The following is a 25,060-nucleotide window of genomic DNA, read 5'->3' as shown; positions in this document are numbered from 1 at the left end:
TGTCTCTTCTGCTGGTGTTGCTGTTGCTGCTGAGGTTACTGCTAATTGTGACTGTTTTTGTTGATGACTCTGCTGTTGATGCTGCTGCTTGTATGACTGCTGCTTTCCTTACTGCTTCTCGCCTTTGTTGATGCAGATTTCGTGAATGCTATTATCGCTGCTGCTGCTGATGTTCATTGAGCTACGACTGTTTGTGTGACTACTGATGAGGTTACTGATGCTGTTGTTGCTGTTATTTCAAAGTTTAATGATACTTGAGTGATTCCTATCGTTGATGCTGTTGCTGTTGTTGATGTTGCTCCTAGGACTGCTGGTGCATGCGTGACTCCTGCTGTTGTTGCTGCTAATGTTGCTGGTGCTTGTGTGTCTGCTACTATTGTTGCTGCTGATAGTATTTCTGTAGCTTTTGAGGTCACTACCGATTGTGTGACTCCTGCAGTTGCTTTTGTTGCTTCTTGGGTTATGACTTTTGTGACTGTTTCTCAAGTTGCTTTTAGGTGGGATTACTGCTGCGTGTCTGACTGGCACTGCTCTTGATGTTGCTGCTGGGGTAACGACCACTACTACGTGATTTCTACAATTGTAATTGCTTCTGTTGTTGCCACTGCTGATAGAGTTACTGCTGTTTGTATGACTACTGCTGTTTTGTTACGGTTGAAGCTGTTGCTGCTGGTGCTGCTGTTGCAGATGGGGCCTTTCCTGTTTTTTTTTACTGTTTCTGGTGCTGTTTTGCTAATATTGCTGTTGTTGTTGGGTTGACTGCTGCTTTTGAGACTTTTAACGTTGTTCCTGCTGATTTTGATATTACTCTTGGGATTACTGCTACTTGTGTACCTCTTACTGTTATTGGTGCTGCTGGTATGCTGTTGCTGTTGCTGTAGTAGTTGTTTCTTCTTTTGTGAGTGCTTCTGTTGGTGGTGTTGATGTTAATTCTTGAATTACAACTGCTTATGTGAATGTTACTCTTGTTACTGCTACCATTTTTACTGTTGCTGTTGTGTTACTGCTTTGTTACTCCTGCTGCTCTTGCAGCTGTGATTTATGATACTTGTGTGACTGAGGATTGTGTACTGCTACAAATGTTGTTTCTATTGGTGTTAGTTCTGTTTGTGTGACTATTATTTTTGATAAATTAGACACATGTGCAACTCTTGGGTACCTTTATTGAGGAAACGTTTCGCCACACAGTGGCTTCATCAGTCCATACGTAGGAGAAACTTGAAGAACAGGAGGAGAATGAGGTAATCAGTCCCTCAACCTTGAATCGATGTGTTCAGTCCATCAATCTTGAATAGAATACGGCATATCAGCGGAGAAGCAGCTTATAAACCGTATGGCAGGAGAGGTGCAGCAGTCATAGGTCGTGTCACATTTGTTCAATGTGGAAGTAGGTCGTGCCCAAGAATTAGGCAAGCGAAGAATTCCTAAGTATTAAGATCCCAAGAAGTTGCAGTGTCTGACAGATTTGTAGATGAATGGTTCACGACCTATGACTGCTGCACCTCTCCTGCCATACGGTTTATAAGCTGCTTCTCCGCTGATATGCCGTATTCTATTCAAGATTGATGGACTGAACACATCGATTCAAGGTTGAGGGACTGATTACCTCATTCTCCTCCTGTTCTTCAAGTTTCTCCTACGTATGGACTGATGAAGCCACTGTGTGGCGAAACGTTTCCTCAATAAAGGTACCCAAGAGTTGCACATGTGTCTAATTTATCAACATGTCGGTTCTCTGAACCATTCATCTACTATTATTTTTGTAGTTGTTGCTGTAGTGGGTGATGCTGCTAAGGCTACTGCATCCTGTGTAACTGTTGCTGTTGCTCCTGCTAATTTCGTTGATGTTGCCATTGTCGTTACTGCTGTATGTGTGACTGCAGACAGGTCAGGCAACAGGTTACACAACACCAACACTCGATCCTGAGAATACAGAAATCAATCATTATTTCATACTTGAAATTCCTCATTCTGTGACCAATGATATTACACCGTATCAGGGTAAGCTTTATGGTGCTGATTCCGAATATGTCATCAGTTTTGCATGAATGGCTCTAGTTTTAGATATCTTCGGTATCCAACTGGAAAGCAGAAAAAAAATAAAAATATGTATTATTCAGGTGGGGCTAACTTATAAATCGCATTTAAATTATTTTTAGATCATTTTTTATAATAACAGATTAACACAGTAAAATAATTCAGATATCACTAAAACGTTTTGGTACTTTTTTCCTCTGTGTTGGTCATCAGCACAGTTGTGTTGAGTGAGCAACTGGAGGAGATGCATATTGGTTACCACTGTGCATTTAGACACATTTCAAGTTTCCAATGAAGGTATCTATAAACAGCCGCCAGTCTGGTTAATATTCAAGTGCCATTCGAAAAAGTCCAGGGATGTTGTTGCAGTATACAAGTTCCTCATCTTGGTTGAAGTAAAGAAGGATTTCAATCTTTCTTGTCCAATAAACTGTTAGTTGAACGTCTTGTTGTAGACACTGATTTTCATTTAGTCTGGATACTAAAAGTTGACAGATTGAGATCAATTATCAGATCACTGAGTTCATCTTGGGAACATTGCTGTAGTGTTGAAGTGCTTCACACTCACTCCCACTGTTATCATCTATGTTACATCATAAACCCTGAGTTTCTTCAACATCTGACAACGGTTGTTAGGTAAGACACATATGCAACAGTTAGGTATCTTTATTTCGAAACGTTTCGCCTACACAGTAGGCTTCTTCAGTCGAGTACAGAAAAGTTGATAGAAGCAGAAGATACTTGACGATGTAATCAGTCCATCACCCTTAAAGTTTTGAGGTGGTCAGTCCCTCAGTCTGGAGAAGAGCATTGTTCCAAAGTCTGAAACAATATGGAGTTGAAGTGACAGGATGGAGCCTTATATAGCGCCAGGAGGTGAGACGTAGGTCACTAGAAGAGTTAAGAACTCAGATGTTGGGAGGTCAGGTCCCTCTCAAACCCAGCCGTTCTCACTAGTAGAGGTTGTCGAAGTTGATTGTAGGTCTGTACCAAGATACCCTTGTGTTGCAGTGTCTGACAGATTGAACATTAAAATGGTATAAAATACCGACAGGTTGTTAGGTAAGACACCTATGCAACAGTTAGGTATCTTTATTACATCGTCTTCAAGTATCTTCTGCTTCTATCAACTTTTCTGTACTCGACTGAAGAAGCCTACTGTGTAGGCGAAACGTTTCGAAATAAAGATACCTAACTGTTGCATATGTGTCTTACCTAACAACCTGTCGGTATTTTATACCATTTTAATGTTCTATCTGACAACGGAAAGTTCAGGCAGTATAGTATTATTCCCACTTGACTTTCTTGTATCGACTGAAACCTTTCACATTTACCATACAGCAATAACAGTCGTCGTGGTGGGTCATTGGCTCTCCTCACACCATAAACACACCCAAGTTTAAACTTTTCTTTTTCCTATTTTTCCACTGTCGTAAGCATTTTTACACAAGTTTTGCAAAAATATGGGAGAGCCCAAAACTTGTTTTGTTCTCTAAGTGCCACTCCAAAATATGCAGAAAAGTTTGTTTTTCAAAATCTGTGATTTTTCTTTGTTTTTGCAAAGAGTATTCGCCACAAATACAGCAAATGCATAGGGATTGTTTTATCAGGCTCCTCGTGAAAAACTCAAGTATAAATTGCAAAAACAACAAAATAAAGATTTCAGTGTGATCACTTCACCGTTATTGATAAATCTTATTTCACTAAAAATTAAAAGAAAATTCTAATTTCCATTAAAACTATCTGTATATACAAATTGTCACTACATATACGTATACACGCGTTATGACTAAGTTCCCTGCTAACTGAGGGTAGATATCTAACCTACTGACGCTCTCGAATTCAGCAACCACAAAATACCCTAAATTGCTTGAAATGTATTTCGCAACGAATTTTTGTTATTGTTGATCACATAAGAGTATCCAGTAACTAGAGAGTGAGATGCTCTAGTATTATAATGTTCCTAGTTTGTCAGTGATTCAAGGAAACATCTTAGAGTTGTTCAGAGTAAAACTTGATTGCCTGAGCTTAGAAAAACAGTTCATTCTTTATTTAGCCTATTGTTCATATCCTTAAACCTGGTAATTTCAGAAAAGTACCTGCCTCAATTAATTTTGTAATTCAGTACAAACAATAGGATGTTTCCCCGCCCGTATATGAATTCCAATCTTTGATACGTTAGGAATATGCATTTCTTCAGGGAGATGCCATAAGTATATTAGGTTGGTGTGTTAGCCCTGGTGCCGCAGCTGTGCCTTCATCCCTGGAGTCTAGCCATCAGTTTTCTTTCGTTGCTGTAAATTATACAGCGTTACCTCGGGTGTTGGCAAGAGGTGTGGGAATAAAAGATTACAAACCTAATACACAGTGAGTGTTGTCAGAGATGCTCTTCTTCTGTGAGTGTTCTCACGGCTGAATTACAATACAAATGCACAGTTGAGTAAAGAAATCCTCTATTCTCTCTGCTGGGCAGACTTAATATAATGAAACTCAGAGATAGTTAACAAAATATAAAAGGATATTTTCATGTATGAAACAGCGAGGATTTAATTGACTTTACTAACTGGCTGACAAAATTAATTGCTGGTACTCTTGTGTGTATCTGTATAAAGGAAGATTTTTGAACGCAGACATGAATTAATTACCGTTAGGATATTATATCCAATATTATAACACCATAAAATTTACCTGAAAAGGTGACCGAATATAATGTAAAAGATGTGTTATTATTGATAACAGGTCCATAAAACACACACACACACACTCACACACACACACACACACACACACACACACACACACACACACACACACACACACACACACACACACACACACACACACACAGCAACAAGGGGACACAGTTGGAAGTTGAAGACACAGATGAATCACAGGGATGTTAGGAAGTATTTCTTCAGTCAGAGTAGTAAGGAAGTGGAATAGTTTGGGAAGCAATGTAGTGGAGGCAGGGTCCATACATAGCTTTAAGCAGAGGTATGATAAAGCTCACGGTTCAGGGAGTGACCTAGAAGTGACCAGTGAAGAAGCGGGGCCAGGAGATTGGACTCAACCCCTGCAGCCTCAACTAGGTGAGTACACACACGCACACTCACACACACACACACACACACACACACACACACACACACACACACACACACACACACACACACACACACAGAACACAAGACGAAAGGACTACACTGAAAGAGAGGGTACAGAGACGCAAGGAGGAACGAGAGGCAATGACGAAGATGAGCAGGACCCAGACATAGGAGGAAGGGCAAACACACCCCACAGAATCTCCCACCAAAAGACTCCAACCACGACATTCCCAACGCAACTGAGCAACCTATACTACAACCCACTCACTGTTCCCTCTGCCACCAACCCCCATATCACAAACCTCACCCCAACAGCTGTCCCTTATGGGCATTCTGACCCCACCCCCATCATCACAAACCCCACCTACACCACAGCCCCATATAGGCCCCCACCAAGGCTCTCGCTCCCCCAACCCCAATATTCTTGCATGACCACAATGATAGAAAAGAAACTGAAAGTTTGGTACACAAACGCGGATGGAATAACGAATAAACATGAGGAGTGGAACGAAAGAATCAGTGAAAAATCCACAGACATCATAGCAGTCACAGAAACAAAACTCGCTGAGACAATAACAGACACAATCTTCCCAATTGGATATCAGATCCTGAGGAAAGATAGAAGGAGTAGAGGGGGAGGAGGAGTTGCACTGCTCATAAAACACCGATGGGGATTTGAGGAAATGGAAGGCATGGACATGATTGGAGAAAGAGACTACATTGTAGGTACAATTCAGTCCGGAGAACATAAAGTAGTCATTGGAGTGATGTATAACCCACCACAGAACTGCAGGAGGCCAAGAGAGGAGTACAAAGAAAACAACAGGGTGATGGTGGACACACTGGCTGAGGTAGCAAGAAGAGCTCACTCGAGCAGAGCAAAGTTACTGGTAATGGGCGATTTCAACCACAGGGAGATCGACTGGGAAAACCTGGAGCCACATGGGGGTCCCGAAACATGGAGAGCCAAAATGATTGATGTGGTACTTGAAAACCTCATGCATCAACATGTCAGGGACACAACCAGAGAGAGAGGGGAGGATGAGCCAGCAAGACTGGATCTTGTGTTCACCCTGAGCAGTTCAGACATTGAGGACATCACTTACGAGAGGCACCTTGGAGCTAGCGATCATGTGGTTCTGAGCTTTGATTATATAGTAGAGTTACAAGTGGAGAAGGTAACAGGAACTGAAGGGGTCAGGCCAAACTATAAAAGGGGGGACTACACAGGTATGAGAAACTTCCTGCAGGAGGTTCAGTGGGACAGAGAAATGGTAGGAAAATCAGTAAACGAGATGATGGAATATGTGGCAACAAAGTGCAAGGAGGCAGAGGAAAGTTTTGTTCCCAAGGGAAACAGAAATAATAGGAAGACCAAAACGAGTCCTTGCTTTACTCGAAAGTGTAGGGAGGCAAAAACTAAGTGCAACAGAGAATGGAAAAGGTACAGGAGGCATAGGACCCAGGAAAACAAGGAGATTAGTAGAAGAGCCAGAAACGAGTATGCACAGATAAGGAGGGAGGCCCAGCGACAGTATGAAAACGACATAGCATCGAAAGTCAAATCTGACCCGAAACTGCTGTATAGCCACATTAGGAGGAAGACAACAGTCAAGGACCAGGTGATAAGGCTGAGGAAAGAAGGTGGAGAACTCACAAGAAACGATCAAGAGGTATGTGAGGAGCTCAACACGAGATTTAAGGAAGTATTTACAGTAGAGACAGGAAGGACTCTGGGGGGACAGACCAGATGGGGACACCAGCAAGGAATACACCAACAAGTGTTGGACGACATACATACAGATGAGGAGGAGGTGAAGAAACTGCTAAGGGACATCGATACCTCAAAGGCAATGGGACCGGACATCTCCCCGTGGGTCCTTAGAGAGGGAGCAGATATGTTGTGCGTGCCACTTACCACAATCTTCAACACGTCCCTGGAAACTGGGCAACTACCTGAGGTATGGAAGACGGCAAATGTAGTTCCCATTTTTAAAAAAGGAGACAGAAAAGAGGCACTAAACTATAGACCTGTGTCATTGACGTGTATAGTATGCAAAATTATGGAGAAGATTATCAGGAGGAGAGTGGTGGAGCACCTGGAACGGAACAAGAGTATAAATGCCAACCAGCACGGATTCATGGAAGGCAAATCCTGTGTCACAAACCTTCTGGAGTTTTGTGATAAAATAACAGAAGTAAGACACGAGAGAGAGGGGTGGGTTGATTGCATCTTCTTGGACTGCAAGAAGGCCTTTGACACAGTTCTTCACAAGAGATTAGTGCAGAAGCTAGAGCATCAGGCGCATATAACAGGAAGGGCACTGCAATGGATCAGAGAATACCTGACAGGGAGTCAACAACGAGTCATGGTACGTAATGATGTATCACAGTGGGCACCTGTGACGAGCGGGGTCCCACAGGGGTCGGTCCTAGGACCAGTGCTATTTTTGGTATATGTGAACGACATGATGGAAGGGTTAGACTCAGAAGTGTCCTTGTTTGCAGATGATGTGAAGTTAATGAGGAGAAGTAAATCTGATGAGGGCCAGGCAGGACTTCAAAGAGACCTGGACAGACTGGACACCTGGTCAGGCAAATGGCTTCTCGAATTTAATCCTGCCAAATGCAAAGTCATGAAGATAGGGGAAGGGCACAGAAGACCACAGACCGAGTATAGGCTAGGTGGCCAAAGACTGCAAACCTCACTCAAGGAGAAAGATCTTGGGGTGAGTATAACACCGAGCATGTCTCCGGAAGCACACATCAACCAGATAACTGCTGCAGAATATGGGCGCCTGGCAAACCTGAGAACAGCATTCCGATACCTTAGTAAGGAATCGTTCAAGACACTGTACACCGTGTATGTCAGGCCCATACTGGAGTATGCAGCACCTGTTTGGAACCCGCACTTGATAAAGCACGTCAAGAAACTAGAGAAAGTACAAAGGTTTGCGACAAGGTTAGTTCCAGAGCTAAGGGGAATGTCCTATGAAGAAAGATTAAGGGAAATCGGCCTGACGACACTGGAGGACAGGAGGGTCAGGGGAGACATGATAACGACATATAAAATACTGCGTGGAATAGACAAGGTGGACAAAGACAGGATGTTCCAGGGAGGGGACACAGAAACAAGAGGCCACAATTGGAAGTTGAAGACACAAATGAGTCAGAGAGATATTAGGAAGTATTTCTTCAGTCATAGAGTTGTAAGGCAGTGGAATAGCCTAGAAAATGACGTAGTGGAGGCAGGAACCATACACAGTTTTAAGACGAGGTTTGATAAAGCTCATGGAGCGGGGAGAGAGAGGGCCCAGTAGCAACCGGTGAAGAGGCGGGGCCAGGAGCTAAGACTCGACCCCTGCAACCACAAATAGGTGAGTACAAATAGGTGAGTACACACATACACACACAGCAACAAAATGCAAGGAGGCTGAGGAGAGGTTTGTACCCATGGGTAACAGGAATAATGAAAAAGCCAGGATGAGCCCATGGTTCACCCATAGGTGCAGGGAGGCAAAAACCAACTGTGCTAGGGAATGGAAGAAATATAGAAGGCAAAGGACCCAGGAGAATAAGGAGAGCAGTCGTAGAGCCAGAAACGAATATGGACAGATAAGAAGGGAGGCCCAAAGACAATATGAAAATGACATAGCAGCGAAAGCCAAATCTGACCCGAAACTGTTGTACAGCCACATCAGGAGGAAAACAACAGTCAAGGACCAGGTAATCAGGCTAAGGAAGGAAGGAGGAGAGACAACAAGAAATGACCGTGAAGTATGTGAGGAACTCAACAAGAGATTCAAAGAAGTGTTCACAGAGGAGACAGAAGGTACTCCAGAAAGACGGAGAGGTGAGGCACACCACCATGTGCTGGACACAGTGCACACAACCGAGGAAGAAGTGAAGAGGCTTCTGAGTGAGCTAGATACCTCAAAGGCAATGGGGCCAGATAACATCTCTCCATGGGTATTGAGAGAGGGAGCAGAGGCGCTATGTGTACCCCTAACAACAATATTCAATACATCTATCAAAACAGGGAGATTGCCTGAGGCATGGAAGACAGCAAATGTAATCCAAGTCTATAAAAAAGGAGACAGACATGAAGCATTAAATTACAGACCAGTGTCACTGACATGTATAGTAAGCAAAATCATGGAGAAGATTATCAGGAGAAGAATGGTGGAACACCTAGAAAGGAATGATCTCATCAACAGCAGCCAACATGGCTTCAGGGATGGGAAATCCTGTGTCACAAACCTACTGGAGTTCTATGATTTGGTGACAGCAGTAAGACAAGAGAGAGAAAGGTGGGTGGATTGCATATTCTTGGACTGCAAGAAGGCGTTTGACACAGTTCCACACAAGAGATTGGTGCAAAAATTGGAGGACCAAGCAGGGATAACAGGGAAGGCACTACAATGGATCAGGGAATACTTGTCAGGAAGACAGCAGCGAGTCATGGTACGTGGCGAGGTGCCAGAGTGGGCACCTGTGACCAGCGGGGTCCCACAGGGGTCAGTCCTAGGACCAGTGCTGTTTCTGGTATTTGTGAACCACATGACGGAAGGAATAGACTCTGAGGTGTTCCTGTTTGCAGATGATGTGAAGTTGATGATAAGAATTCACTCGATCGAAGACCAGGCAGAACTACAAAGGGATCTGGACAGGCTGCAGACCTGGTTCAGCAATTGGCTCCTGGAGTTCAATCCCACCAAGTGCAAAGTCATGAAGATTGGGGAAGGGCAAAGAAGACCGCAGACGGAGTACAGTCTAGGGGGCCAGAGACTACAAACCTCACTCAAGGAAAAAGATCTTGGGGTGAGTATAACACCAGGCACATCTCCTGAAGCGCACATCAACCAAATAACTGCTGCAGCATATGGGCGCCTGGCAAACCTCAGAACAGCATTACAACATCTTAATAAGGAATCGTTCAGGACCCTGTACACCGTGTACGTTAGGCCCATATTGGAGTATGCGGCACCAGTTTGGAACCAACACCTAGCCAAGCATGTAAAGAAACTAGAGAAAGTGCAAAGGTTTGCAACAAGACTAGTCCCAGAGCTAAGAGGTATGTCCTACGAGGAGAGGTTAAGGGAAATCAACCTGACGACACTGGAGGACAGGAGAGATAGGGGGGACATGATAACGACATACAAAATACTGAGAGGAATTGACAAGGTGGACAAAGACAGGATGTTCCAGAGATTGGACACAGTAACAAGGGGACACAGTTGGAAGTTGAAGACACAGATGTATCACAGGGATGTTAGGAAGTATTTCATCAGCCACAGAGTAGTCAGTAAGTGGAATAGTTTGGGAAGCGATGTAGTGGAGGCAGGATAAATACATAGCTTTAAGCAGAGGTATGATAAAGCTCACAGTTCTGGGAGAGTGACCTAGTAGCGACCAGTGAAGAGGCGGGGCCAGGAGCTCGAACTCAACCCCTGCAACCTTAACTAGGTGAGTACACACAGTAGGGACACCGAGTGCGCGAGTCACGCCTTCCGAGCTCTTCAAATATAAGTGTTTTTGAGGGCTACCCAAGTGTTCTGCAGGGGTTGCAAAGTGTGTTAGGGTACTGAACAATCCTAGAAGCGATTTACAATCTGCCTGAGCCACATAAGTGTGGGGAGAGCCACAATTTTGTAAGTGATCCAGAAAGTAAACCATGGTGGCGCAGTCAGAGCGGGCAGGCTAGTGTGGGTCGTAAGGCGAAGTTGTCATGTGTCACCCAAGAAAGCTAATATAGTGAAACAATCGTGTGTCCAGTGAGAGAAATACAGTGAATAGGGTACATTATTAATGAGAAGAAATTGAGGTGGATCTACGCCAGGACGTCACATCGAGCTGGACAATCTACAGGCTGCTACAGCTGCATTGCAAGTACTGTGTTCACCTATGAGTGGTTGTGTGGGTGTTCCAGGGTTCCAATTAACAGCCAAGCTGATTGTGAATGGTCTCTCATAGCACGATTAAGAAAATGCACTCAAGTATTCAATAAGGAATAGCAGTTGGTAATTCAATGAACAAGGCGAGTAACTTACTATAAGCTAGGTGGCAGGACAAGCTTTTAAGGGCAACATTGTAAGTAGGAGTGGGGTCAAGTCCCAGGAGGGTGGGGGTCAGGTCACAAGAAGTTGTGGTCAGTCAAGGACCACTGAGACTCCACATTACACCTCACAAGTCATGTACCTCACACACACACACACACACACACACACACACACACACACACACACACACACACTCACACACACTCACACATATCCAGACTCACACATACACTCCCCCCTCCCCACCAACATCTCACTCTTTCCCCTGATCCCTCCCCTCCCTCTTTCACCCTCCCCCTCCCCACCTGTCCCTCCTTCCCCCTCTCCCTCTCCCACTCACCCACTTCTCCCTCCTTCCCACTCCCCATATTCCCCACTAAATCCCCCTCCACACTCCTCTCCCACATAGCCACAGCTCCTCCTCTACCTCCCCCCCCACACACTCTGACATACACACTACTACCCTAACACACAAAATTACATAGGTTTCCCACTCTGAGGCAGTCAGGATAAAACGAAAATGGGTTGCCAGAGAGCAACAAGAAAAACCAAGGGACAAAAGAAGGAAGCTGCAAAGGAAGATTGGGCAGCAGAGCTCATAAAAAGGGAACATGAATGGGAAAAGAAGCTAGAAGAACTTAGCATGAGAATGGAAGAGAGGATAGATATGGAAAGCAGGAAGTGGGAGGTGCAAGTCAAAGCAGCAGAGGCTAGGATACAGAGTTTAGATGAGGAACGGAAAAATCTGAAAGAGCCTAAAGAACTAAAGAATATTTTGGGATTGACAACAGAGACTGCTACCTCAGTCACAAATAAGGGGACTGTACGGAAAGAAGGAGCAAAACTGCATGTAGAAGCTCTATCAGAGGAGACTGTAGTAAATGAAAGAGCTAAGCTATATGTGGAGGCCCTAACAGACCACAGCAGAGCCCAGGGAAAGCCGAGAAGGGAAAATGATAGGCCACTGAGCCTAAGTACATTAGCTAGTGAAACTGAAGGAGAGCTGCAATGGAGGAAATCAAATTGAACGAGGGGATACACAGGGATATGCAGTGGGAGAATGAAAGGGGGAGGTCAGTCTTTGTGTATGGGCTCCAGGAAGTTGATGGGGAAACATATGAAGCAAGAAAACAAGGGGTAAAAAAGGCAACTGAAAGCATCTTGAAAGTAATAGAAGACGACATGACCCAGCTGGAAAACTTTTGGAGAATAGGGGGATTTGTGAAAAAAAGAACCCGGCCAGTGAAAGTGACCTTCAAGACAGAATCGACTCAGAACAGGATCCTGCAGGAGAAAGCACGATTAAAGGACATGCTGGCATACAGGAAGGTGTATCTCGACCGCGACAGAACACAAGAAGAAAGGCAGAAACTGAGAGAGATGGTACAAAGGCGAAAGGAGGAAAGAGAGGGGATGGAGAAGACAGACAGGAGATCCCAGACCCAGGAAGATGATCAAATACAGCCTCCCTCACAACTTCCTATAGAAGCCTCCCAACCAGGTCAACCCCAGTGCAACCAAACACTCTAAACCCAAGCACCCATGCCACATCCAATGCCCCCACCCACTGCATTACAAACTCCACCCCCACAGCAACCAGCCATAGTTCCTTATCAGGTCTCCAACTTCCCCAACCCCAATACACTTCCCAGACCACAATCTTAGAAAAGAAGTTGAAGGTGTGGTATACAAATGCAGATGGAATAACAAATAAGTATGAGGAGTGGCACAAAAGAATCAAGGAGACATCCCCAGACATAATGTTACATAAAACGCGATTCTAAAAGCTTAGAGATCTCCAGTGAATACTAGAAAGGACTGCCCTTCTAGCATCCAGCCTGTTACTGGGTTTTCGTAACAATTAGTCAGTATCCTTGTCCAATTATCCATTAGAATTCAGTATTATTCAATAGTGCTTCAGGATTACAACTGGTAGGCTACTAACTAGAGAAATTAAAATTTAATAAATTTATTAAGTCTAGAGGTATATTATCAAATTAAATTAATCACAGCAATCAAAATAAAATCAATCTCTCGAGTTCAATATTATTGTGCTGAAAGCACATATCACATTTATAATTCTTAAGTACCTTCTGGTACATTAACATTTAATAAGATATTACAAATATGTACAAGTAAGTTTGTGTATGCGTGTAAGTGCTCTAAGTAGTTCGCTATGTCTCACGACTCGACTAGACTTAAACAAGTGACTGACAAAGTCCTCAAATAAAATAACTTCTTGACCGACTGGCAACCAGAACAGTCTGCTTGAACAATGAAAAGAATGCTAAGCCCAATAGCCATAAAACAAGCGACTGCGACTCAATCAGGATCAAGGAGATAATATAATGACACTAAGTAGGGACCATCAGCAGATCCTCCACAAAAGTTACAAAACTCCCATACTACTGAATCTACGTTCAGCATAGGAAAAACCCTGACTGTGACAATACAAAGAAACCAGTACAAAATTAGGTCAGAAGCTATAGCTAAGGACCTGAGATGTTCAGAGTGTCTAAGCGACACACAACCTCAGTACAACGTCGAAAATCACTAAGTCTATACAATGTTCTGTGAACAGAGTTCTACAGAACTAACAAGAATAATGAGACAGACAATCTGTCCAAACACCAAGCGAGTCTCGAGCAGACTGAATACTTCACGAGAGGTGAGGACACCCCCCCGATCACGTGATAGCCACGTGGACAGCACAGCTCAGAAGCCGGCAGTCTAACGAGCGACAAGCGATAATTACAGTAGTTTGACAATCAAGACTTGAACTGAGCACATAATGTGTACATCCTAACAACATAAGTCAAATAACAATATAACAGTAAAATAATAATATGAAGTCATACATTTACGATTTAGCTATTATCGCAAATATAAGCAATATAAAATTATATGAAAAGATAATATACATTATATATATACATAATCATTGTAACCCATTCAGGTGTTGCAACACCCCCCCCCCCAACACGACAGACGGTCGCACTAGGAGTTGCATTAATGTCTTTCACATTATTACTGATTACTCATATCAATACAATTTAATATATATATTAATCAAAGTCTCTCTTGTGCCAAGCACCTCTACAATTTCACAGCGTCTGTCACTAGGATATGCCCCTAGTACTAGGGCAGTACACAGTATCGTATCTCTGCATACTCGTGGTTATGTGCATCAGTGTAGAGACAGGATAGCGTAGACGAGCAGGGCACTGAGGCTCGATCATAGTAGAGGAGACTGCATTCCACTCTTAAGTAGTGGTTGTGGAATGCGAGGCAGTATGAACATCTGAGTATGAAACAGCTTAAGGTGTGTAGTGAGGGGGGTGGGGTCTGCGGCAGGACAGTGTTGCGTCACGCAGTACATCACCCGCACCACACTACCCACCCAACACTCAGCTTGTCTCCTCCTCACACAACAATACTGTGAATACATAAATATAATAATTAGACATGACATGAGTATATATAGTTAATATGGGCTGGAGGGATTAAGTTACTTTACTGAATTTGACATAGCAAGTAACAAAAGGTATTTGGGCATAAAATTACGTTAATTTAATGTAACTGATAATTATTAAGGACGTGACAGAGCGTCAGCAATTACATTACAATGACCACTTATGTGTTTTATACTAATAGAATAAGGTTGGATTCTGAGGGCCCACCTCATGATCCTAGCATTTTTACTCTTCATAGTATTTATATAAGTGAGTGGATTGTGGTCTGAAAAACGTTAATTTTAAATGGGGAAGTGCCCAAATACACGTCAAAATGTTCCAAGGACACCACAAGAGCTAGAGCCTCTTTCTCAATAGTGGCATAATTTTTCTGGTGTCGTTTAAGCTTAGATGAATAGTAACATATAGGATGGAGAATATCAGTGGATGTTGACTGTTGGAGCAGCACAGCGCCCACTGCATAACCACTCGCATCTATATGTAAAAAGAAGGGAAGATTGAAATTAGGACTCTTCAACACAGGAGCAGAGGATAGCAAGCGCTTCAACCTTTTGAACGAGTCTGAACATTCTCTAGTCCAGGTGAACTTAACTTTGCTACTAGTAAGCTCAGTGAGAGGAGCTGCAATCTGAGAAAAGTTTGGACAGAACCTGCGATAATATCCTGCCATACCCAGGAATCTCTGTACTCTTTTCCTATCCTGTGGCACTGGAAATTCAGAAATTGCACGAACCTTAGCCTCAATAGGAGCAACCTCACCTTGGCCGATACAAAAGCCTAGATAGGTAATCTTGGCTTGATCAAAACTACATTTAGCTAAGTTGACAGTGAAGTTGTAGTGCGCCAGTCTCTCAAACAATGCTCTGAGACGCGACAAGTGCTGTTCCCACTCGTCACTGTACACCACTAAGTCGTCAAGGTAGGCTTCTACTCCTTCCAAGTTGTGGGTCAACTCGTTCATTATACGTTGGAATGAAGAAGCCGCGTTACATAGGCCGAAGGGGGTGACGAGGTAGTTAAACAATCCATCTTGAACAGTAAAAGCAGATATTTCTTGAGCACGTTCAGTAAGCGGGACTTGATAATAGCCTCGTAAGAGATCTAAACGGCTGACAAACTGGGCTCCTGACACACGATCAATAAGGTCGTCAATGCGAGGTAGAGGATAACCATCAGGCAAGGTGACAGAGTTCACTTTCCTGTAATCAGTGCACATCCTGAAACTACCGTCAGGTTTAGGCACTAAAATACAGGGAGATGCCCATGGACTTTTACTGCGCTCAATAAGTCCGTGAGATAACAGAAAATCAACCTCTTCTCTCAATGCTTTATGCTTCGTTGGACTCATTCTATATGGTGATTGCTTAATGGGTGATGCTCGCTGTACATCAACGTCATGTACACCGAGTACAACGTTTAGGAACATCACCGAACAATTCAGGGAAATGCAAAATCATGTTTTTAATATCACCAGCTTTATCAATCCCAAGGTTACTAAGAAAATCGTCTAGTGACTGTAGAGTCACAGAATTTTCTAAACGCACCTCTATACCTCTAGAGATGTCAGGTAGACTGACGTTTTCTTCCTCTGTCCTAGGAAGAATAGAAGTAGTAGGTAGAGGACTAGCGTAGTATGCCTTAAGCTGGTTAACATGGTACACATGATTAGATTTCTTTTTCCCAGGCGTACGTACCAAATAATTTACGTCGCTAAGCTTTTTCACTACTTCCAGGGGACCATCATACCTGGCTTGTAGAGCATGACCTGGTACTAATTTCCGAGCCATCACCTTATCTCGTGCTTTAAAAGAACGAGAGATAGCACGCTTGTCATAATGTTGCTTCATTCTAGCTTGGGCTGAAACTAGGTTTTTCGAAGCTAGCTCTCTAGCGGCTGTCAAATGTTGCTGCATTAATGAAGGTGAAGTACTCAATGATGGATTTGATTTTCCTGTCCACACGCCTTTCAACACTGCGAGAGGACCACGCACTTGGTGTCCGAATATTAATTCAAATGGACTAAATCCGAGACTTTCTTGTTCACTTTCTCTCATAGCGAACAGAAGAAAAGGTATACCCTCATCCCAGTCTCTAGAAAAATGTTCACAATAAGCTCTCATCATGGACTTCAGTGTCTGATGAAATCTCTCTTGAGCACTTTGTGACTGTAGATGATAACTGGTTGAAAGTACAGACTTTATTCCTAGGTGGGATAATGCTTCTCAAAAGATCTTAGAAGTGAAATTAGATCCCTGATCTGATTGTATCTCTCGTGGCAGTCCAACCTGGGAGAAAAATTTCATCAGCGCTCTCACAATAGCACGAGCATTAATTTTTCTCATAGGAATAGCTTCGGGATAGCGTGTTGCAGCGTCCATAATAGTAAATAAGTATTGGTTTCCTAGTTTGGTTCTAGGCAAAGGACCAACACAATCAATATTAAGACGTGAGAATGGTTCACCATGCACGGTGATAGGAATGAGAGGTGCAGGTGGAGGTGTGTGCGCTGGCTTGCCTGTCACTTAACACACGTGGCAACGTCGCACATGATCAGCTACTGTTTCCTTCATCTTTGGCCAAGTAAAATGTTTTGCCAGTTTACCGAGTGTCTTCTTGACACCCAAATGTCCTCCTATGGGACTATTGTGAGCAAAATCAATGGCTTGTTCACGAAATGTAACTGGTAACACAACTAGATGCTTGACTGTGGTGGAAACACTATCAGCTGACAACTTACATGTATTTTTCTCCATCAGTACACCGTTACTATAATAGTAACAATTATCGAGATCCTTTGCTTCACTCTCAGTAACTGCTATATCTCTCAGTCTTTCCAGTGACTGATCAACAAACTGATCCTTGATTAAATCATCATGAGTTAGAAATTTAACGTCAGTTGTGTCTTGACTAGGTTGATGACCGGGGGGAGTCAGTGTTAATGATCCTGGGCGCAGAGCGTCACTAAACAACATATTCAACCCCAAATCATCGTCATCAACTAACTCAACAGGAGAGAAGGATGGTTGTTGTATCTTTGACATAGCTCTAGTAATTGCGCTGAGAGGAAATAAAATAGGTTTCTCTTTACAAGCTTCAATGGCATAAATATCATCAGTGTTATTATCAATCACAAGTGGTTCTTTACATATACCAGCATGAAGGATATCGTTCCCTATCAACAAGTCCACTGACCTGATGGGAAATACACCACTGGATATACCCACTGAAATATAACCAGTATAATAGCTTGTTTGAATATAAACTTTGTGCAGAGGCACTTTTATAACAGCCCCTCCATAGGCTTCTAACAATACATCTATCTTGGTATAGGTATCGTCAGTTATGGTCAGTACATCGTCTCTTAATAACGTGAGATAACTGCCAGTGTCTCTGAAAGAAATTATCTCAGTTAGATGTGATTCGTCAAATCCTACTTTATCTCTCGAAAAGTAAGGACTCATCGCTGAACGAATCTTTTCGTCAGATACACTTTCTAATGCTAGTCATCTATCCTGAGTAACATTATCTAAAACAGTAGGTTCAGAGGTATTGCTAGGATTTTGGTGTCTTTGTTGCTCGGAAGAGGATATGACTTGAGTGGGGGCGCCAGCCGCACGACTGTTTCTCGTATCTCTTTCTAACTTATAGCAATACTCTCTAGTATGTCCTTTTCTGTTACGATAGGTACATTTAACTTACTTCTTCTCGATATCAGATTTCTGTCTAGCCACAGAGACAGATTCAGGATTATGTGTTTTCCTGGTGAAGGTACGAGAAGTTACAGTAGCAGGTACATCAGGCCGGCAATGAGCAGCTGATTTAGGTTGCCAACTTCTAGGACAATCTTTAGTTACCTTGTTTCTTTGTGTTTTAGTACGTACAAGTTTGTGAGAAATCTCGTAATTGTCTGCTAATGCTGCAGTTTCCAGAATATCTGAGGTAGTATGATCGATCAGATATTCTTGTATGTCAGCAGACATACAGTTGTTAAACTCTTCATGTAGTAACAACTGAACAAGACTGTCGTAGTTGTTACACTTGGCAGACCTACACCACCTCTGAAATGCAACTTTTTTCTCACGAGCAAACTCTACACAAGTTTGATCTTGTCGTCGTTGTAACGTACGAAATGCTCTTTGATAACTTACAGGTAACAAGTTATACGTCTCTAGAATTGTTTGTTTGACAGCGTCATAACTAATGTACTTGGTAAATGGCAAAGCTGCAGTACAGGTTTGAGCTCTTCCCGTCAAAGCAGTATGCAACAATGTTGCCCAGTGCTTACGTGGCCAGTTCATAGCACGTGCCTGGTTCTCAAACACATCAAAATATGTGTCTAAGTCACTTTCAAAAAACTTAGGAACCATGGATGCAGCTTTCTGCACATTAAATGTGTCCTGTGATCTATCAGTCTGTTGTCTTAACAGACGAACATTTTCTCTTTGGAAATCTTCTTCGTTCAATCTCCTCTGTGCCTCTATTTGTGCAGTCTGCAACATAATGAGGCATTCCAACCTCTCAAACTGTTCCTGAGAGATAGGATCAGTAGGTAATGGAGGAGTAGGGAAATTAATGTGGTCTGGACGGTCCTTAGGTCGGACACTTCGTCCAGCCATCTCTAGAGAGTCTAGATCTGGTCTAGGATAAGTAGATACAGGTGTAGCATACACTGTACTAGCGTGAGGCTTAGTCATACCAGCTACACTCTGTACTATAGTGTCAGTGAGGCGGGAAGGTGTGAGCGAGAACTGAGCTACACTAGGCTCAGACACGAGGCTCACTTCTGCCTTAGTTGCTCCTTCTTCTAAGTAATCAAATAGAGTCATACTTCCCAATTGTGACACTAGACTTTCTGAATCTGAATCATAATCAGACATCTCTGTATGAGCAGCAAACAACACATCTTTAATTAACGCTCTGACAGTTTCTCCGGTGTAATTCCTGTTATACGTCACACCGAGATACTTGGCTACTCGCCAACATGTCTGAAGTTTTAATGTACTCAACTCAGACAAAGTCAGAGTATCAATTAACTGTTTCATTTTGGCATACATCACGAAAATAATTGTACTACGAGAGAGTAATTATGGGAAACTATAATCTTATTAGGAATTTTAGTGTTAGTTGTCTTAGAGCTAGAACTCATAAACAGTATTTCCATCTCCTTGGATCAAGAGACTCAGTCAGGTACATACATCCACCTGGTATGTTGTACAAGACTAAACTCAAAGTCTTCAGATTAGGAAAGTACTCAAAGTGTTTGATCATAGAAGTACTAGTATGTCAAACTGGACAATTTCTCCAACACCTTGGATCAAGAGCCTCCCGGACAGGCCCCCATTTGTTACAAAAAACGCGATTCTAAAACCTTAGAGATCTCCAGTGAATACTAGAAAGAACTGCCCTTCTAGCATCCAGCCTGTTACTGGGTTTTCGTAACAATTAGTCAGTATCCTTGTCCAATTATCCATTAGAATTCAGTATTATTCAATAGTGCTTCAGGATTACAACTGGTAGGCTACTAACTAGAGAAATTAAAATTTAATAAATTTATTAAGTCTGGAGGTATATTATCAAATTAAATTAATCACAGCAATCAAAATAAAATCAATCTCTCGAGTTCTATATTATTGTGCTGAAAGCACATATCACATTTATAATTCTTAAGTACCTTCTGGTACATTAACATTTAATAAGATATTACAAATATGTACAAGTAAGTTTGTGTATGCGTGTAAGTGCTCTAAGTAGTTCGCTATGTCTCACGACTTGACTAGACTTAAACAAGTGACTGACAAAGTCCTCAAATAAAATAACTTCTTGACCGACTGGCAACCAGAACAGTCTGCTTGAACAATGAAAAGAATGCTAAGCCCAATAGCCATAAAACAAGCGACTGCGACACAATCAGGATCAAGGAGATAATATAACGACACTAAGTAGGGACCATCGGCAGATCCTCCACAAAAGTTACAAAACTCCCATACTACTGAATCTACGTTCAGCATAGGAAAAACCCTGACTGTGACAATACACAGAAACCAGTACAAAATACAAAATTAGGTCAGACGCTATAGCTAAGGACCTGAGATGTTCAGAGTGTCTAAGCGACACACAACCTCAGTACAACGTCGAAAATCACTAAGTCTATACAATGTTCTGTGAACAGAGTTCTACAGAACTAACAAGAATAATGAGACAATCTGTCCAAACACCAAGCGAGTCTTGAGCAGACTGAATACTTCACGAGAGGTGAGGACACCCCCCTCGATCACGTGATAGCCCCTTGGACAGCACAGCTCAGAAGCCGGCAGTCTAACGAGTGGCAAGCGATAATTACAGTAGTTTGACAATCAAGACTTGAACTGAGCACATAATATGTACATCCTAACAACATAAGTCAAATAACAATATAACAGTCAAATAATAATATAAAGTCATACATTTACGATTTAGCTATTATCGCAAATGTAAGCAATATAAATTATATGAAAAGATAATATACATTATATATATACATAATAATCATTGTAACCCATTCAGGGGTTGCAACACATAATAGCGCTCACAGAAACAAAACTCACCAGAATAATAACAGATTCAATCTTTCCATCCGGATATCAAATGCTCAGGAAAGACAGAGGGAGGAGAGGGGGAGGAGGAGTTGCACTGCTCATTAAAAACCAGTGGGGTTTTGAGAAAATGGAAGGAATGGATGGCACAGGCGAAAGGGACTACTTAGTAGGAACAATCCAGTCCGAGGGACGTAAGATGATAATTGCAGTAATGTACAACCCACCACAGAACTGCAGGAGGCCAAGAGAAGAATACGATGAGAGCAACAGAGCAATGGTCGACACACTAGCCGAGGTGGCCAGGAGAGCACACATGGGGGGAGCAAAGTTACTAGTTATGGGTGATTTCAATCACAAGGAGATTGACTGGGAAAACCTGGAGCCACATGGGGGTCCCGAAACATGGAGAGCCAAGATGATGGATGTTGTACTGGAAAACCTCATGCATCAACATGTTAGAGACACTACCAGAGAGAGAGGAGAGGATAAACCAGCAAGACTTGACCTTGTATTCACCTTGAGTAGTTCGGACATCGAGGGTATCATGTATGAAAGGCCCCTGGGAGCTAGTGATCATGTGGTTCTGTGCTTCGATTACATAGTTGAGCTCCAAGTGGAGAGAGTAGCAGGAATAAGCTGGGAAAAAACAAACTACAAAAAGGGGAACTACTCAAGCATGAGGAACTTCCTTCAAGACATTCAGTGGGAGAGGGAACTGACAGGAAAACCAGTACAAGAAATGATGGACTATGTGACAACAAAATGCAAGGAGGCAGAGGAGAGGTTTTTTCCCAAGGGAAACAGAAATAATGGGCAGAACAGCACTAGTCCTTGGTTCACCCAAAGGTGTAGGGAGGCAAAAACTAGGTGTACTAGAGAATGGAAAAGGTACAGAAGACAGAGAACTCAGGAAAATAAAGAGATTAGCCGAAGAGCCAGAAACGAATGTGCACAGATAAGAAGGGAGGCTCAGCGACAATATGAAAATGACATAGCATCGAAAGTCAAGACTGACCCGAAGCTGTTGTACAGCCACATCAGGAGGAAAACAACAGTCAAAAACCAGGTAATCAGACTGAGGAAGGGTGATGGAGAATTCACAAGAAACGACCGAGAGGTATGTAAGGAGCTCAACACGAGATTTAAAGAAGTATTTACAGTGGAAACCAGTAGGACTCCAGGAAATCAGAACAGGGGGGGTACACCAGCAAGTACTGGATGAGGTACATATAACCAAGGAGGAGGTGAAAAAGCTGCTATGCGAACTTGACACCTCAAAGGCGGTGGGACCAGACAACATCTCTCCGTGGGTCTTTAAATAGGGATCAGAGATATTGTGTGTGCCATTAACAAAGATCTTCAACACATCATTTGAAACTGGGCAACTCCCTGAGATATGGAAGATGGCAAATGTAGTCCCAATTTTTAAAAAGGGAGACAGACATGAGGCACTAAACTACAGACCTGTATCACTAACGTGTATAGTATGCAAGGTCATGGAGAAGATCATCAGGAGGAGAGTGGTGGAGCACCTGGAAAGAAACAAGTGTATAACTGACAACGAGCACGGTTTCAGATAAGGAAAATCCTGTGTCACAAACCTACTAGAGTTTTATGACAAAGTGACAGAAGTAAGACAAGAGAGAGAGGGGTGGGTCGACTGCATTTTTTGGGACTGCAAGAAGGCCTTCGACACAGTTCCTCACAAGAGGTTACTGCAAAAACTAGAGGATCAGGCACACATAACAGGAAAGGCACTGCAACGGATCAGAGAATACCTGACAGGGAGGCAACAACGAGTCATGGTACGTGACGAGGTGTCAGAATGGGCGCCTGTGACAAGCGGGGTTCCACAGGGGTCAGTCCTAGGACCTGTGCTCTTCTTGGTATATGTGAACGACATAACAGAAGGGATAGACTCAGAAGTGTCCCTGTTTGCAGATGATGTGAAGTTAATGAGAAGAATCAAATCGGATGAGGATCAGGCAGGACTACAAAGAGACCTGGACAGGCTACAAGCCTGGTCCAGCAACTGGCTTCTTGAGTTTAACCCTGCCAAATGCAAAGTCATGAAGATTGGGGAAGGGCAAAGAAGACTGCAGACACAATATAGTTTAGGTGGCCAAAGACTGCAAACCTCACTCAAGGAAAAAGATCTGGGGGTGAGTATAACACCGAGCATATCTCCTGAGGCGCACATCAATCAGATAACTGCTGCAGCATGAGGGCGCCTGGCAACCCTACAGATAGCGTTCCGATACCTCAGTAAGGATTCGTTCAAGACTCTGTATACCATTTACGTCAGGCCCATACTGGAGTATGCAGCACCAGTTTGGAATCCACACCTATTCAAGCACGTCAAGAAATTAGAGAAAGTGCAAAGGTTTGCAACAAGACTTTTCCCAGAGCTACGGGGATTGTCCTGCGAAGAAAGGTTGAGGGAAATCGGCCTGACGACACTGGAGGACAGGAGGGTCAGGGGAGACGTGATAACGACATATAAAATACTGCGCGGAATATACGAGGTAGACAAAGACAGGATGTTCTAGAGAAGAGACACAGACACAAGAGGTCACAATTGGAAGTTGAAGACTCAGATGAACCAAAGGGATGTTATGAAATATTTCTTCAGTCATGGAGTAGTCAGGCCGTGGAATAGCCTAGAAAGTGACGTAGTGGAGGCGGGAACCATACATAGTTTTAAGGCGAGGTATGATAAAGCTCATGGGGCAGGGAGATAGAGGACCTAGTAGCAATCAGCAAAGAGGCGTGGGCCAGGAGCTATGACTCGACCCCTGCAAGCACAAATAGGTGAGTACAAATAGGTGAGTACACACACATATATATATACTTTCTGTTGGCTGATCCCAACTCCAGCCTTGGCACGCGGCTCGACCCACAGACCATCCGCATTGGTGTTGCCCTTCGACTTACCGCCCCTATTCTTGCCGAACACAGGTGTATTTGTGGCAGTGAAGCAGCAGACCGATTCGGGTACCATGGTCTTTTGTGCCGTAAATCCGAGGGAAAGATTGCAAGACATGAGGACGTTAATAACATTATCAAGAGGAGCCTCACAACAGCCGGATGCCCAGAAGTAAGGGAGCCACCCCAACTATGCAGATCAGATGGCAGCCAGGAGCGTCCAGATGGTATCACACTTCAAACCTGGACAGACGGTAAGCAGATGGTGTGGGACTACACATGTGCATCTAGCTTGGCTGATACCTATCTCCAATACACCAGGGAGGAAGGAGGGGCAGCTGCCAGCTTCAGGGAGTCCCAAAAGTCTAGAAAATATGGAGAACTTGCCCATCATTATATGTTTGTTCCTATAGGCTCGGAGATCCTTGGCTCATGGGGAAAGAGTGCATCTAAGTTTCTTAAGGAGCTAGGCAAAAGACTCATCAGGGTAACTAGGGATCCCAGGGCAGCTAGTTTTCTGTTCCAGCGGCTCAGCGCTGCTGTTCTGAGGAGTAATGCGTGCAATATTTTGGGCACACGCCCCAGTTCTGAAGAGCTGGATGAGATTTTCTCATTATGATCAGTGACTAACACGTAACAATATGTACTAGACATGTATCTCTCACATCTCATGTACTGTATATACCATCTTTATATCAACAATGTATCTCTTAAACTTTCTGTACCATATTATGTAATAAAATATACCTATTGATAAAAAAGAATGAAAAGATGGGGTGGCAGGGGAAGTGGAATATTCAAACGGCTTCAGAAAGAAATCCAAATATTCTTTCTTGAAGCCTTTTTATCCACTTCTCCAAGGCTATGGGTTCCTCAATTTACACCAG

This window comes from Cherax quadricarinatus, chromosome 16 (assembly GCF_038502225.1).
Source record: "Cherax quadricarinatus isolate ZL_2023a chromosome 16, ASM3850222v1, whole genome shotgun sequence".
Lineage (NCBI taxonomy): Eukaryota > Metazoa > Arthropoda > Malacostraca > Decapoda > Parastacidae > Cherax > Cherax quadricarinatus.
The sequence above is the reverse complement of the archived record's forward strand: the minus strand, read 5'-3'. Positions refer to the sequence as shown.